This window comes from Protopterus annectens, chromosome 9.part0 (genome assembly GCF_019279795.1).
Source record: "Protopterus annectens isolate FY-2018-M chromosome 9.part0, PAN1.0, whole genome shotgun sequence".
Classification (NCBI taxonomy): domain Eukaryota; kingdom Metazoa; phylum Chordata; order Ceratodontiformes; family Protopteridae; genus Protopterus; species Protopterus annectens.
In genome coordinates this window covers 28,806,270-28,824,868 of record NC_056743.1, presented here as the reverse complement: position 1 = coordinate 28,824,868, position 18,599 = coordinate 28,806,270, and positions in this window count along the sequence as shown.

Below are 18,599 nucleotides of genomic sequence, written 5' to 3'. Positions count from 1 at the left end.
TTGGTGTCTGTTCGGGGTGTGCATATAAATAGTTCTCACTCAAGGCTAAATCTTTGTGCAATGGTGTTAATACTTTTAACTAAAAGTTAGATATTGCATCTGGGTCTGGGGTTTTCCAGTTAGAGGCTTTTCTTAACTTTGTTTCAATGTCTCTGGTTGTTACTTCATCCCATTTCATATCCTGTACCTTTAAACTTCTTATTCTTTATTTTACTTCTTCTAACCATTTAGCATCTTTATGTTCCACAGGATCTTCATAGATACTTCTCCAAAATGTATCCATCTTTTCTTTTTTGGCGGTCTTTCAGTTCCTTTTTACCTTGTTTCCCAGTTCTCTCTAAAATATTTTTGGGTCCTCAATAAATTGCCTGTTTTGTACTTTTCCTTTATATTTATCTGCGTATCTTAGAAGTTTTTCTGCCTGTGCTGAGATTTTTTTAGTTTGTTATTTGCAATAGTGCATGATAGATCCTGGTCTGTTCTAATATTGCGCATTGCTTTTATCACATCTACCATTCTAAGTATTTTTGTTGATCTATTCCCTCTTCTATAATCTTCTAACAGTCACACTTCTTGTCTTAATTGTTTTATACTTTTCTCTATTCGGTATTTCCATGATGGTATTTGATTTCGCCCCTTCCTTTCCCTCACTACCCTGTGTTCTTTTGGAAGAACTTTATCAGTTATTAATTTAGCTGCATAGTAATATATCCTGTTTACTTCTGTTATATTGCATGGAACTCTACAGACAGTCCTAATTATTGTGTTCATTTGTTTTACTTCTGAATTTTTAGGTTTTATTTACTATCTTCAGTCTATTTTTTCAGTAATCTTAATATATCTAGTTATGTCTATTAAATCAAGGAACTCTTCTCTTAGCTCATTTTCTTCTAAACTGAGGGTACATTTTTTTGTTTTCCATTTCCTGTGGGCATTCTGCAGAAAGTTCCATAGCATCTTCCTGTGGCACATTCTCTACAATTTCATCCTGTGACATCCATTGCTCTATCATATGGGAACTCACTGGCCTATCACTCCTCACAATGACTGCATCATAGTTACCACAGTTTCCTGTTCCTTATCTTGCTGTCTAGCTTCAAGTGAATGTTTATACTGGTTTCCTGTGGAAGGCTCTAAAATATCTTCATATGGCACCTGACCAACTGCTTTCTGTTCCACTGGTCCCCCCTTAATTTGGATATCCATTGCTCTATCCTGTTGTGGTGCTTTCTGCATTCGATTTTCTACACTGAATCCTTCACTTTGCAGGTATTCCGTGACCTCAGTTTCTATTTCTTTAACTTCTCCATTACTAATCTCCTCTTCTACTTTTCCTCTTTGTCTTCTTATTTTTTGTTTTGTAAAGTTTTCCATGTCCAGATTCCTTTCCCTGTATTTCTCTTCAAGTATATTTGGTGCTGCTCTTTTGTATTGGATAGTTTTGCTTTCTCCCTTGCATAAATATCGCACCATATTAAATCGCTTTCTCTTTCCCAGGTCCATATTTCTTCTTCACATCTTCTGATCTTCCTGTTCTCCTTACTTTGGGGACTCACTCCATCATGCTGTGACGTAACCTGTGTTAGATATTCTACATCAAATCCATCACTTTGCAGGCACTCCATAACTTCAGCTTCTATTTTTTTTTTAACTTTTACTTTACTGATATTGTTTTATACATTCCCTCTTTGTGATATTACTTTTTTATTGTGAAATTTTCCATATCCAAATGCTTTTGTCTGTATTTCTTTTTGAATATCTTTGAGGCTGCCGTCTTTATTAGTAATTAATTTGGCTTTCTCCTTTGCATAAATATTGTGCTTTACACACCTCCCAACAGTACGTTTCTGGATCCAAATAATGGGGTGCCACGATTCCAGAGTGGCACCCCTTAATTTCAGAATTTCCCGGTGTTTTTTATTTAAAAATGTTTTTACGGGTTTTTGAGCTGACGTCATCACGTGCGCGATGACATCAGCTCCGTAAAATGGCCTGCCAGCCTGTCGGATTTGAGCTCAAAGTCTCAACGTGCATGCATTTCCAGCTGTTCCTTAGCTGTTAACAGGAACAGAACAAGCCGCGACACGAGGTAGTGCTTTGCTGCTGCCTAGGGAGCTGCTGTTTCTCTAAGATTTGCAAGCTGCAGAGGTATTTATGGACAGATGCGAGGTAATGCTTTGCTGCTGTTTCCCTGAGATTTGCGAGCTGCAGAGGTATTTATGGACAGAGGAAGCTGCCGTTTCGTTTGCAGAGATTTAAGCTGCCATTTTGTTTGCAGAGATTTAAGCTGCAGTTTTGTTTGCAGAGATTTTGTGTGTGTGTGTGTGTGTGTGTGTGTGTGTGTGTGTGTGTGTGTGTGTGTGTGTGTGTGTGTGTGTGTAAAATGACCCAGGTGAATATACCTGGTGGCTAGAGGAGGTACTTAGGCTGGTATGTTGTTCTGACTGTAGTGCATATGGTTCTGGGTTTGAGACTTGGCAGTGAAATGCATGGTGGTAACACAACATTTTATTCTAGCAACTTTCCAAAATTATACAAGCAACGTTTAAAATGTGTCCCTGTTTTTGGGCTTTTGTCTGCCCCTCCCCCACAAATAAAATTTGTTTTTTTTCAGATTTCTTGTGCTGCAAAGTTGAGAGATACAGTAGAGTGTTGAGTGGATTTTACAAGGAGCTGAGAGCTTCAGGGGAAGAGAAGTTTAGTGTTGCTTATGCTGAGTCTGCTTGCATTGTTAATAGCATACCAGGTTAAATACTTGCTTTTGATGCAAAAGACTGTGGGTTCTACTGCCACAGTATGTATTTGCATTGCTGGTAATGTGTTGTTCTTTTAAAGGGGGTGGGTGTAATAAGTCAAGGGTGTAGCTGCAGATAGAACAGAAGTGAGAAAATGTCATGCACAAGGGCATTTGTGTCTCAGTGGAAAGAGCAAAAAATATTAACCCAAATTCAGGAACAGAAAATCAGAATAATTATATTCTGTGCTGCATTATAAGAAAAAAATGTGTGTGTGGAAGTAGACTTTTATGATGGAAATGTTCTGAATTGAGCAGTTTTGTCATTGGTTCATTTTGCTTCATTGCCTGCTGGAAAAATGTTCAAACAATAAATTTAAAATGCGCTCTAACAAGTGTGCTGTATTATACAAGGAATATAATTTAATAAAGTCAAATCAGGAAGGTGTATCAAAGAACACATGTATGTTTCTTGTTTTGTGTGCAAGGGGCCTATGATTTGAAAACAGCCCAAAGGTAATCTTTATCCAGCACTGGCCAGATGCACTTTCTTTGAATGTGGTGTGGGTTTCAATGCTATTTCAATGAACGTGAGTTTCAAGGGCAGAGAAGTTTTAATGCTATGTGTATTTACATTGTGAGAGAGTATTGCTTTATCAGATGTCTATTAGTGTTTGTGCATTGTGATATAAAATGTAAAAATAAAATCCAAATAATCAATGTAGAAATAAAGCAGTATGCACATTAGTGTTTATGGTAAATGGGGCAAAATCGCCAGGTAATGGGACACTGGAGTGGCTGAAGGGGGACTCTAGTGCCGTATTTTGGTTGTCTGTTCTTCAGTTTTCGTTTGAAAGTTGGTATCCCATAATTCCATCGGAATGGGAGGGGTTACATAATTATGTATGCTAATTTTATGTTAATCAGCATACAAATTTTGTATCTATTTTTCATGGGCCTTGTCCAGATTTTTGATGTTTCCAGGTTGAGAGGTATGGCGCCATATCAAATCTCTCTTTCTTTCTCATGTCCATATTGCTTTTTTATACTTTTCAAAAATCTCTGGGTTTTGTTGTTTATATTTTTGCACTTCCTCAGATGTTTCTTTTTCCAAAGAGATCCAAGTTTCTTGCTCTATATACTGTTTTTCAGAAATCTGTTGTATTAATGAATACAAATTTTTATTTGAAGCTTCTGACAGTTATTCTCGTGGAAGTATTTTTCTTCCCTCTAATTTCTCTCTAAATCATTTTGTATATCTTGTGTCTGGAAATTCTGGGCTTTCTACATAATAGTAACAATACATAATTTCTTTCTTATCATCAATAGTCCACTTTATCATCTTTATGGCTCTTCTTTGGCCTATCAGTTTTTGTAATTTTTTGTGGATTACTACTTCCTTCTACAACAATGGGGTCATCCTCCCCCCGGGTCTGGCCTGGCCCCATTGTATGAATGTTTCCGTATTTTGAGGATTCTACACTCATCTTTTCCAGTTCTGGCACCAGTGTGCCTACCAGGATTTTTATCCTAGGCCTTGTGCATCCAGCTATCTTTTTTAAATTTTTAACCTACTTCTGTTCATGATATATGCTGTATAAATAATGTCTATATATCAGTGTCATCTTGGTGAGATTTTGTGAAAAACAGGGTCCACCTCGCAAAGGTACTCACTAAGAAGTGATGATGAATTCAATTTCAGCTATAATACTCTCCTTTACTTGCTGACGTATCTCTCCATTCGTACCTCTGACCACTGTTAGTTTCTGGATGAACTTATAACTAAAATAAATACGTACTTAGTATCCTCGTATTCTCTTTTGTTTGAGATGAGTTAATAAATTAATACTTTAAGCCTTTAATAGACAAAACTCACATTGTGTTTTGGCTGTTGTACATATGACATACATCACCGATTTAGCTGTGCTGTAGTAAATGAGCTGATGATAGGCAGCCATGAGACTGAGCTGTGCTCTAACTGGTATCCCAGTGATAACTGCACTTTTTAACCATTTTTATGGCCCAATCTCATTACTGGTGGTGACAGTAACATTATGTCACCCCCAAGTGCCACCTATGCCCTCACATAGTGCTCCCACATATACGCTGACAGGGGCTACCATAACTGGCTTGAACGGCTACACTGACATCATCCTTGCACTGGCTCACCTGAATCATGAAAGGCTTTTACTCTCCTGCCAAGATCATCTCATAAGAGAAGTGGCATGACCTGGGCATTAAAGACCATTCCTCTCCCCAGGATGAGCATGCTCATCCTCCTATCTCTGCCATTAAGCACCTGAACTATGAGCGAAACTCAGGTCACCTGGGCTGTAGTCAGGACATTATCCCTCTACGTCACAAGCACAGCTGGTGTCACCTGACTGAACTTTCTTCTGCTGTGCTCCTTGCTTTCATTTTGGTGGCCAGCACTGATGAGGTAGTGAATATGAATAAAAGCAACACTTGTGCTACATAGTGTCTCTTTTTGTTACATTAAAATGCTGAAGTGAAACATGTACATGTTCAGATGCTGAAGATTGCTAGTTCAGATAATGTTCAAACTACATCAGATGAAAACAAAAGTTTGAAACCAGGGGTTATTTGTAGGCAGCCTCCGCAATGAGTTAAGTAAAGTGCAGGCACAGATTGAGTCAGGGATGTTTTTGCTAATAGTTTGATCCACTTGACTGTTTACTTTTTATGTCACTCTAACTGTGGAGAGATGATGATGAATGAGAGGGACTGAATATAGTTTTTTGACCACTTTTTTTTAGTGTTTGAATGTTTAGACAGTGAGTACTATGGAGTACAATACATGTACATTAAGTCAACTTGATAGTACTCGTGGTTGTGGTATCTTTTCATGCGTATGATTTAAGCCATAGTGCAACACTATTTCTCAGATGCTGTAATCTTTATATACAAGGCTTCTACTGAATCTAAGTTTAATATATAAACCACTGGATATGTGCAACTATACATTAGTTTATACTGGATCTCTAATTCTTTTACATGTATAAATAGCTAGTGCTAGAATATTTATTTGCTTAACAAGATGTAGCACTTTAAATGATATAAATGTGATAGCAATGAAGAAAGGACAGATATGATAGAAATGAGGAGAATTTGTTATAAGTATACGTATATAAGTGGTGCATTAAAATGATTGTCTCAAGCAATTTGAAATTATGTAAAGCTGTATATAGACATATGTTCTATCTTACAACTAAAGCTGTGAGAACATGTTTTATGTTGCACAGCTAGTCTGATACAGGGTACACTATGTCTGATACAGGGTACACTGCATCTGATATAGGGTACACTGCATCTGATATAGGGTACACTGCATCTGATATAGGGTACACTGCGTCTGATACAGGGTACACTGCGTCTGATACAGGGTACACTGCATTTTTAGTTTGTTATTACTTTTGTCTGGCTATGAGAATGCTAAATCTAAAATATTGAAATGTACTTATTTTTTATATCAAAACTGGATGTTCATTTTGAAAATAATTATAAAAGTGACTTTGTATGTTTTACTTTTTAGAATCAATACCAGGCAAATCTTTTGGTAGCCTCTGGACAAGCAATCATTACGTAAAGAAAACAAAATGATATCATACTATATTTTTTCTAAAGTGCCTACAAAGAGAGTCAAGCTACTTTTATTAAATGTAGATTAAATGTGAGAAAATGATTAATAATGAAACAAGAAGCTGAAATATTAAAAGACTGGTTAATGCATGCTTAAATGTTATGAGTAAATACAAATGGACTTCTATCTGGCAATACAGCTTATATGAGAAATAAAGTACTTATGTTAATGAACAGAAACTCCTAGGAAGAGTCATGCATGCATTTGTCTCATCATAATTTATGTCTTTGGAGTGCATGATAGTTTTATTACCTCATAATAATGATGATATTTGCAAATCTCAGTGATGAAGATTAATTGTATCTTGTTGGATTAGTCATCATTAGATATAAACAAAACGATTCACATATTTGTTTACCTATCTACATTTCTTATGTGAATTTGAGAACTGGTCTGTAGGAACACTCTTTAGTTTTGATTCAAGAATATATTAGAAAACTGAGACAGGATCTAGAGCAGTTCAATGCACAAGTGGATTAAAGAAAACCAAATACTGGATAATAAGATATAGCTAGATAATACACCATATACATGGTTAATGGTTGGTTATATTTAAACAAAAAGACTGATGTGAAATCTAAATAATGTAGGTAGTTATACTGTAAACTACTTATTATGTTTATGTACTAAAGGGTGAAAAATCTGAAGAAAAAAAAAAGAAACAGACAACTCTGATGGCAAACAGTAATAAATCCTGATTACAGTCTAGGTGACCCAAGTTCAACTCTGGTGGCATACAGTAATAAATCCTGACTATAGCCCAGGGGATCCGAGTTGAACTCTGGTGGCATACAGTAATAAACCCTGACTATAGCCCAGGAAAACAGAGTTCAACTCTGGTGGCATAAAGTAATAAACCCTGACTATAGCCCAGATGACCAGAGTTCAACTCTGGTGTCATACAGTAATAAACCCTAACCATAGCCCAAATGACCAGAGTTCAACTCTGGTGACATACAGTAATAAACTCTGACTATAGCCCAGGTGACCAGACTTCAGCTCTGGTGGCATACAGTAATAAACCTTGACTGTAGCCTAGGTGACCCAAGTTCAACTCTGGTGGCATACAGTAATAAAACCTGACTATAAGCTCAGGTGACCCAAGTTCAACTCTGGCGGCATACAGTAATAAACCCTGACTATAGGCTCAGGTGACCCGAGTTCAACTCTGGTGGCATACAGTAATAAACTCTGACTATAGCCCAGGTGACCACAGGGGTCTACTTCATAACACTGAAATTTCATAACTTTGAATTTAATAACATTAAGACCAAAACATCTAAATCCCAAAACACTGAAAATCCAAAACACTGAAAACTCAGAACATTGAAAGTGTGCTTCATAACATTGAAAACTACAATGTACATGTAAATAACATCCTCTTCACCTACATCACCACCCAACTAACAAACACACTTTCTACTACATTTTTGAACCCCCCCACCACACCCCTTGTAAATTAAATATTCCAACTCCAAGATCGCTCTACAGTGGAAAAAAGTTATTTCCTAACCTGAAGCACACTTTCAATGTTCTGAGTTTTCAATGGTTTGGGTTTTCAGTGTTTTGAATTTTCGATGTTATTTTATGAAGTAAATCCAACCACAGTTAAACTCTGGTGTCATACAGTAATAAACCTTGACTATAGCCCAGATGAGCAGAGTCCACCTCTGGCAGCATACAGTAATAAACCCTGACTATAGCCCAGGTGAACTGATTTCAATTAATACCTTGACTGCTTGACTGAGCTGAGATGGACAGAAGCCTGCCACATGCTGTGATCATCCTTTGGAGGAAAGGGTGTGCATGTGAAATGGGGCAGGCATGTGGTCTGCCAAGCATCCAATGAGCAATATCTTTCATTGACCAATTACACGAGTACATGTATCTGCTTAAGAGGAAGGCATAGTAGCCACCATTTTGATGTTCATAACATTGTCCCTCCACACAGAGTTGGAGCTTAGGCTAATACAGAAAACACCTTCATAACCTAAATTCCAGCAGGGTCAGAAGGAACCCTTGTGGCTATTCAAAGGACAGGTCACATCCAGATGGCTCTTGCCATAGTGGATCTGGGTATCTGGGGATGATCCCCACCACTAAGGAATGAATGGACGCTAGTCTGATGGGAGAAGCTTGATTTTTGGCAGCATGGAGGTAGCTCATTTCCAAACTAAGTAAAAAGAATAAAAATATCTCTATCTGGGGAAAGACTAGAATGAATTTTACCTGTGGATTTTCTCATATGTACAGGTTTCATTGAATTACTTATATTACATGTTAAAGAAATGCAACATCTATACTGCAATAAAAGTAACGTACTTCTTAAACAGATATGTGAATTGAAATCTTTAGTTTATGAGGAAAGTTTTGAATGGTTAAAGAAAAGTTGTTTGATTCAATTTATGCACAATACAGGTGATATCATAAGGAACAAAATACTGAAGTAGAATAACGAAGACTGTCGAAGAAAAGAAGAAGAAGACAAGTATTTGTTCTCCCCGTCTTTCCATGGACTAATCTAGATTACAGTTTTTCTTTACTTTACTCATAATCTATATATTCAGTGAAAATTATAGGGGAGAATAACAACAATATAAACATGCCTGATGAAAATTATCATAATAATAATAAAAGAGGAATATGCAAATATTTTGTAGATGTTTTAACTTTTTAAATATTAAAAGCTGTAGATGTAATTGAGAATCAGACGTACTAGTTTATTAGGTGGAGTGTGAAGCAAAGCGCAAGAGAAGAAAGAAGTAAAGAAACGGAGTTTAGGAGAAGAGAAAAAAGAAATAAAGATCTGCATAAAACATACTCCAAACCTAATCTGAAAGATCAAATATTCTACATTATATTAATATTACACCAAGAGGGAGGCGTAGTTCAAAAACTGTATATTTATTTAATTTGTATTTTTACAGCTTTTCACCAGGTAAGTACACTTATCTGTGGGCCCTTTTCAGGCAAGAGACAAGCCTTTTGTTAGTTGTTACAAACTTATACAGACAGTGTAACAGTCAGCAGCAGCAAACATAGGAACAGATTGAAACCATAAATTCAAAAAAGGAAAAGACAGACATGATATCAATCCAAAATATATGAAAGTGGAAACATCATAAATGGATGAAATTTAACTTTGATGATAACAATAGCAGCAAAAAGAGATCAACATATTAGCAGAGTATGCAGAATTATGTAATACTAATTGAGTAGGAGGTAGAAGGTTACTATATAATACTAAATGAGTAGGACGGGGAAGGGTAGCATGTAATACTAACTGAGTAGGAAGGGGAAGGTTACTATATAATACTAACTGAGTAGGAGGGGGAAGGGTAGTATGTCATACTAACTGAGTAGGAGGTAAAAGGTTAGTATGTAATACTAATTGAGTAGGAGGGGGAAGGGTAGTATGTAATACTAACTGAGTAGGAGGTAAAAGGGTAGTATGTAATACTAACTGAGTAGGAGGGGGAAGGGTAGTATGTAATACTAACTGAGTAGGAGGAGGAAGGGTAGTATGTAATACTAATTGAGTAGGAGGGGGAAGGGTAGTATGTAATACTAACTGAGTAGGAGGTAGAAGGGTAGTATAGTTTTTCAGTGAGAATTTAAGAGTGAAGATGGAAAGAGAAATTATTATAATTAATTATATTATTATATGTATATTATATTAAACTATATATTATATTTATATTATCATAATTATATTATAACTACTACTCAACACTCTAGCCTCTTTCAACCTCAACTCTCCAGCTCTCAACTGGTTCTTTAGCTACCTTCCTAACTGGCAACAGGCAACTAAATGGGATAATAAACTCTCCACACTCCACCCAGTCTCTGTTGGGGTTCCTCAGGGTTCCATCCTCGGCCCTCTCCTTTTTATTATATTCACAAATAGTCTAAACACTGCCACTAAATCCACTTCTATCATTCAATATGCTGACGAAGCTACTCTTATTTGTTCTGCTCCCATACCCCAAGAACTCTAAGATAAACTGCAAAAGTAATTTCTTGTTATTGAAGATTACCTAAATGAACTTCAACTCACCTTAAACCCAAGGAAAACAAAATGAATGATCCTCTCCAACAGGAAATCCAAAGGGAAACCAGCTCCACTCTCCATCTACTCCACTAATGGCACTATAATAGAACCAGTTAACCAAACAAAACTACTTGGTGTCACAATAGACAACAACCTAACATTCAATAAACACATATCACTCACAATAAAGAAACTTCACATCAAACTTCGTGCACTATATAGGACCAAGCCTTACCTTACTCAAAATGGCAGACTAGCCACAGCCTGATCCCACCTCCTAGCTACTCTTCTTAGGTAGGTACCAGGCTATCGGGCCCGAGGGCTTGCATAAGCCTAGCCAACAAGGTTCCCTGGCTTATGCCACCCAAGAAATTTATTTTCCTGTGCCACTGTTGAGCAGACACAGAAGTGATCCCCGGGGCGTATTTCCTATTTCCCATCCACTCATCAAGATTTTTCTTGAAGAGTGCTAATGATGAACTTTGCTTGACATAGATGGGTAGCTTGTTCCAGAGTATAGGAAGTCTCTGGGACAGGAATCTATCCCTCCAGCATGTCCTGTTTATTGTGGTGACAAGGTTTAGGTCCCTAGAGCGTGTAGCTTGGAGGGATTGGGATTTCTTTAGGTGTAGCATGCCCAACAGCTCTGGGTTTGACATAACTTTATATGTTAAGCAGAGATCACCTCGAAGTAGGCAAAATGCTACGGAGTAAAGCTGGAGTTTTTGAGGCGGTCAGTGTAAGGCATTTGTTTGAGGCCAGTAATCCTCTTTGTGAGGTACTTCTGTGGCCTTTCCAGCTGCTGCAGATGTCTTGTGAGGTACATTCCAAAAGGGGCGTTGTACTCTATAATGGGTCTAATGAGTGATGAGTAGAGGGGAACAATGACCTCTTTTTCCCTGGATGAGAATCCTTTTATGATCAGGTGTGCCACGTAGAAGGACTTCCTGACTACTGTGGTGATGTGACTATCAAAGGAGAGACTACTGTCCACCTGGGTCCCAAGGTCTCTTATCACACATTCGGTGTTAAGTAGATTGCTGCCTATGTGATAGTTCATGGGTACAGAGTTTGTACCAAAGGGGATGACACTGCACTTTTTGGCATTGAGCTTGAGGCCATGGCTCTGACACCAGGCATCTGTCTCAGTGATGCCCTTCTGTAGGATGTCCACATCATTTGGGGACTTGACTATGGCTCCTAGTTTGCAGTCATCTGCGAACGTCATCAGCCCGAGGCCTTCTGTGTTAGCCTGTACTTCAGAGAAGTAGATACCAAACAGGAGAGGTCCCAGGACTGAACCCTGTGGCAGTCCACTTGTCACTGCCTTGAGGTCAGATTTGGAGTCTGCAACTTTTACAGTGTGGGTTGTGTCAGTCAGCCTGTTGGCAACCCATCTTGTGACATAGGGATTTATACCTAGTTTAGTGAGTTTAGCTATAATTCCAGAATGGGGGATGGTGTTGAAAGCCTTGGCGAGGTCAAGATAGGCTGTGTGAACCACCTTACCCTCATCCACGGCTTTGGTGACTGCCTCAAAGAAGTCGATCAGGTTCAGGAGGCATGATCTGCTTTTCACAAACCCGAACTGGGTGGGATCCCGAGTTTGGAGGTTACCAATGTCTTTGTTTATGAGTTCCATGATGATACGTTCCATGGCCTTGCAGACCAGGTGAGTCAGGCTAATAGGTCGATAGTTCCCGAGATCAGTGGTGGCTCCCCTTTTGTGGAGTGGGATAACTGTTGCTGTGCACTGTTCAGTGGGCACAAAGCCTGATGCGAGGCTATTATTCAACATGGTGCTTAAGTGGGGAGCTAGTTCGTTCTGAAGTTCATATAAAATGCAGCCTGGGATGTTGTCCGGTACCATGGATGCTGTCTTTTTGGCTTTACAGAGTGCAGCTTTTACCTGCATAGTTGTGATTACAGGGACTCTGCAGTCTTCTTGTATAGATATGGGCCCTTTAGGGGCTGAGAGGGGGGAAAAGTTAGCACTGAACCGATCTGCCAGGATGTTGGCAATATCAGTTGGTTCTGTAATTTTCATGCCTTTGTGCTGTAACTGAGAGCAGATCTGGGTGTTGCCATCTAGATTCTTGACATAGCTATAGAATGCTTTGTGGTTGTCCTTGGATTTAGAGGCGATTTTGTTTTCGTAGCTAGCTTTGGAGGATCTTATAAGGGATCTCAACTTCTTACTGAGGCTGACCAGGGAGCTCCTCCGCTCATGGGATTTTACTCTCTTTTGCAACAGTTTCTTCCTTTTGTTGTACAGTTTGTTTATGGCAGGGGACCACCAGATTGGCTTCCTTTTTTTGGAGGATAGCGTCTTGGTTCTATTTGGGATAGCACGATCAATGCACTCGTGTAAGTGCTTATAGAGTGCATTTGTGTAAGGATTCAGCAGTTGTAACTGTACTGTCCATCTGCATGGGTGTCATGAAGTTCACCACTTCTGTCTTAAGAAGCATGAAGTTGGCTTTGGAGAAATTTTTTACTGTGGTTTCCTTAATGGGGTAGGTACACGAGTAGTTTTCCCAGTTAATGATGGGGTAGTTGAAGTCGCCTATTATTAGGGTGGGGTGTTTGGTTGAACCCTAATATTTTCCAGTACATCAAGATAAGAGGAGTGGGAATCATGGGGCATGGTGGGGGATCTGTAGCAAGCTACAATTTGGATTGCAGTTTTGCCCAGAGTTAGTTGAACTTGGATAAACTCGGATGCATTATGCTGAGCAACTAGCCTGGAGGTATTAAATGAACTTAGAATGAATGGAAAAGCTGCATGGCTAAAATACCATGCAACTCTGGAATTACACAGGAAGGAAAATGGTTCAGGCTATAAAATACGGAGGGTGGACAAAAGTTTAAACAAAGGTATCACAGACAGCTAAATAACTCAGACAATAACAATTTGAAATTGTCTGCAGATACCGACTGGCAGATTAACCACAGATGTAGGAAAGCTGACTCAGACGCACTGCAGGGATGTGCAATGTCAGATACTGAAATTCCCACAAGGAAAAAAGACCAGGAGATACAAGCATTTTACGTGCCAGTAAAAGAGAAGAGCAGGAACTGAGCAAAACAAAAAACACAGCAACACAGTCACAAGGAAATGAGAAAAAAAAGACAAGAAGGTAAAAGGAGAATAAGTGGATGAGATATATCCAAGGTGTGACAAAAGGAGGTACTGCCAGCACAGCTAGATGGAATTTTGTAAATAATTATATGTCATTTGTGAGTATCAAACTGATTTATTTTACAGGTAGGTGCCAAGTCCTGCCAGCTTCCAGCAATGGGGGATTGCACTGGAACTAGAAGTCAGATGACCAAAAGTGATGTCATTCTGCAAGCTATCTCAGAAATAATATTTTAGATATTATTCTGAGAAGTCTTTCAGTGAGACAGAGCATTCTGTATTCTGTTTTGGGCCTGACAACAAGAAGGGCCATTCATCACATCATTTGCCCTGCTCTATTAAGTAAGTTATTAAAGAATAGTAACTCTGTTATGATTCAGCCAATAATATAGTGAACCTTAGTTTAAATATCGTTTTTCTTTATTTGTCTGAGCCTGTCCTTCAATGTTATTTTATGCATTTCTTGTGATTTTGAACTCTGATGTCACTGTGAATATATACTCAGTATTTTCTTTTTCTTTTATTATTTACTATTAAATATATTTAAACTTTTCATTGTGGCTGATCTTTGTAGAGCTATTTAAATGTTGAGAGTACTTGCATATTTATTTGGTGACACTGTGTGGGCCACTCCCAGTAGCCTTGTGTTTGGTCAAACTACCATTTGTATTAATATTAATTTCATTCAGTATATTGGGTACCCTTGTAAGAGCCTTAAATTAGCTGGCAAGGGGTTCTGGTGGCAGTGATAACTACCTTAATGTCTGGGCAGAAGGGGGCATACCTAGTAAACCTGTGCCAGCCTTTCCCAGGTGTGTATATGTGTGTGTGTGTGTGTGTGTGTGTGTGTGTGTGTGTGTGTGTGTGTGTGTGTGTGTGTGTGTGTGTACATGTGCAAATCAAATCACAGAGTGTATGTGTCAGCTACTTGGGCAGGGACACAAAGCACAGGTTGGACAGAGAGAGAGTGTTGGAGGACTTGACTTGGAACCCTGGCTAAGGACCCAAGTCTATAGCTGTGCCAGTGGGGAGTCTTAATGGGGATCTGCACGAAGACAGAGGAATCAGCCCCAGGACTGACTGTGTTCCCTGTGTGTTCTTAAGGGAAACTGTGCTTGACAATGCTTGATGCAGACAGCTGCATCTGGAAATACTGTGTATGTACCTGTTATCCTCCAAGTGAATGTCTCCCACTGTTGCCTTTGGTGAGGATTAAGGCTCCTTGATTACTGGCCCAGCGGTGGAGGGTCATCACATATTGGTTGGCAGTAGTGGGACATCCACATCACACAAGGGACTGAAGAACAATAAGCCTCTCCCAAGGGGAATTTAGGCAAAGAAACAGAAGTGGAAACAGAGAAATGGGAGATCTAAGCAGATGGGAGGATAGCACTTCAGATGACCCAGGTGAATCAGGGGAGCTCTAAGGAGATGGGAGGATAGCACTTCAGATGACCCAGGGGAATCAGGGGAGCTCTAAGTAGATGGGAGGATAGCACTTCAGATGACCCAGGTGAATCAGGGGAGCTCTAAGGAGATGGGAGGATAGCACTTCAGATGACCCAGGTGAATCAGGGGAGCTCTAAGGAGATGGGAAGATAGCACTTCAGATGACCCAGGTGAATCAGGGGAGCTCTAAGGAGATGGGAGGATAGCACTTCAGATGACCCAGGTGAATCAGGGGAGCTCTAAGGAGATGGGAGGATAGCACTTCAGATGACCTAGGGGAATCAGAGGAGCTCTAAGCAGATGGGAGGATAGCATTTCAGATGATTCAGGGGAATCAAAAGTAAACTGCTGGACAAATGAGGGACTAAAAAAGCTGTACAGAGTATTTATGATGGATGGCGGAGATGGGAGGATAGTGTTTCAGATGAACCAGATGAATCAGAAGTAAACTGCTGGACAAATGAAAGACTAAAGAAGCTGTGCAGAGTATTTATAATGGATGGCGAGTCAAAGAGATGGAAGGCAGAACTACAAAAGGACAGAAAGTGGCCACAGAAAGAGAGACTGGACATCGAAAGGCAGGTGACAGTGGACAAGGCAGGAAGGATGTATTAAAAGAAACAGATCCTTACCTTGTGAAACACACCCCACGGGACACAATTTACAAACTTTACAATGAGGTGAAATGAGTTGATTCCTGGGGCAATGATGGGTAATACTGTCAAGGGAGGCAAAGTGGCAAGGTCAAGGTAAGATATATATTTTTCATAACTCCTTATTGATGTACAATAAACTGCAGTAAACATACTTTTTTCTCTAAGACTTAGTTATTAAGTCAAAGTCAAAGTAAATGTTATTGTCATTTAGATTGCACATAGTGCACCTAAACAAAATTACGTTGCTTCATTCCAAGTGCAAGAACCATACATACATACAGTTGATATTTAGTAATGCCAGGACAGACACTTACAGACATTACATGTATAAAATGTGCCATTTAGGGTATTGCACAAGTAAATATTGCGCAAACTTGAATTATCATATTAACAGGTACCTGTGAAGTAAAAATATTGCATAGAGTACTGCACATTCAGGTTTCAGGACAGATGGAGATTTTTGGATATTGCACTAAAGCTTGCTAGTAGTAGCAATCTTAGAATAAATGGACATGGGAGTATGTCATTTACAGGATTTAGTCAAGAGAATATTCAGTTAATTGGTTGAAAAAGCAGAATGTCTTCTGGCATGCCTGTTGTTAGAGTTCAGCGATCTGGTGGATAAGGGGAAAATGCTTCTATTGAGCCTGGAAGTCTTACAGTGCATGCTGTGGTAACTTCTAGCCAAGGGAAGGTGAGAGAACATACCACAAGCTGTGCGAGTATGGTCATTTATTATCTTTCTAGCTCTTCCAATACATCGAGATTCATGCAAGTTATCCAAGGATGCCAGTGGAGAGCCAATGATTTTTTCCGTTGGCGTTACTACTCTCCGGAGAGCCTTGCAATCTGAGGCATTACAGTTCCCGTACCATACAATAATGTTGTTTATCAGTACACTCTTGACTGTTCTCCTATAGAAGGCTTGGAGGATGTACTGTAACACATCTCCTTGCCTCGGTTTCCGTAGAAGTGCAAACACTGCTGCACTTTTTTGACATTGGTGTGCACTGACCAAGACAGGTCCTCTGATGTGTGCACACCCAGGAACTTAGTGCTCTTGACTCCTTCTACTGCTACTCCCTTGATTTCCAGAGGTTGATGAGCTCCCTCAGACTTCCTAAAGTCTACAATCAGTTCCTTGGTCTTGCTGACATTCAGTGCCAGACTGTTGCTCTCACACCAGCCAAGCAGATGTTTCACTACACTCCTATATGTTGTTTCCACTCTGTTCCTGACAAGACCTATAACTGTGGTGTCATCTGCGAACTTGATAATTCTGTTGGATTCATATCTGGTTACACAGTCATGTGTAAGCAAGGTGAACAGTAGGGGACCCAGGGCACAGCCCTGTGGTACACCTGTGTTCAGAGTTGTGCTTTTAGAGCTATTATTTCCTACATATACCTTTTGGGGTAATTACATTAAGGAATAACTGCTGATGTAATAACCGGTGGGTATAAAAAGGAATGCACTGAGGAAAAACAAGGAAAAAGTAAACATGTAAACAACAACCCAGAAACAAAGGTGAACTAAAGGAACAGTACTGAATAAGCAGCATAACAAATAGCTGTAATACCGCAGAAAAAATGTATTATCACACAGATGAAGGTGTTACACCAAGAGTATGGTGGGAGGGGGACAGGAGAGACCACTGAATGAGGATGCTGTAATATAAACAGACTGTGCCATCAGTACGGGGTCAACATGTACTAGTGTGAGGAACACTATAAGGGAACAAAAAAAGTTTTAAAATGACCATAGGGCATACTCATACACATGCAAGAGCCAAAAGGCAGGGATCCAGAGGCCACGGATGGGAAGGAGGGGACAGATCAAAGACAGCTGCCAAAAAACACAATCTTCAGCTCCAAGGGTGGGTCCAGAGAAAATTACACTCGATGGCATCAAGTGGAAAAGCAGGGAGGGTGGGCAAAAACAACAAAGAAAATACAGTTAATTAGATGGAACACTGGGGGTTCATCAAATTGTTTTAGAGGAAGGACAATACAAGAAAAGTTAAAGAGGAAGGGAGAGATGATACTGTGTTATGACTATGCAAAGTGAAAAATGGACAGCAAGGCAGGGGGAAGAAAAGAGAGGAGTAACAAATGTGTTTTGTAGACGGCTTCAGCAACCACAGAGAAAGCGATAAAAAGTGTGATAGGTAGATGGATCATACGGCAGTGAAGGGTGGAAGGCGCAGAATGCATCCTAGGAAACGTATATGCATCAAACAGGAATGAAGGAGAATTCTATAAGAACTTTTTTGCTAAATGGTCTCAGGCAAGAAGAGATGGAAATGAGATAATTGGAGGAATGCAATGTCACCATGAAACTGAAAAAAGAAGCTGGTTGTATGGAAGCAAGGAATATAACATGAACTAGACTAAGGAATGAAACAGCGAGGGTGGTTGACCATATGGAGGGAAAGGTATCTAAATGAGAGGGAGTACACCTTCACAAGAAGCATTTTATTACAGGCAAGTAGGTTAGACAGGTTCTTAGGAAAGGCAAACCTAAGTGAAATAATAACAGAGATCCAAACACAGGAGAGGCACATATCAGATAATATGAGACTTAAGGTCATTGTGCAGCAGCAAAAAACAATGAGAAGGGAAATCTATAAATATTAGGACAAAGAAGCACCACAAGGACTAATAAAGGAGTCGACACAACACAACATGAAAGAGAGAAACAAGCAGGAAGAATAACAGTGGGATAGCTTCAAAAAACTGGTACGCACAGAAGGAAAGAAGAGAAGAACGGGGGCTGAGGAGCTGGAGAGAGAAATAGTTGTGGTGCTGAAGGAAGACAAAAGAAATGAAAGTAGAAGGGAAGCAATACAGATCGCATAAAAAGAAATAAGAATGGAACTGGAACGTAAAATTATAACAGATTGAGCA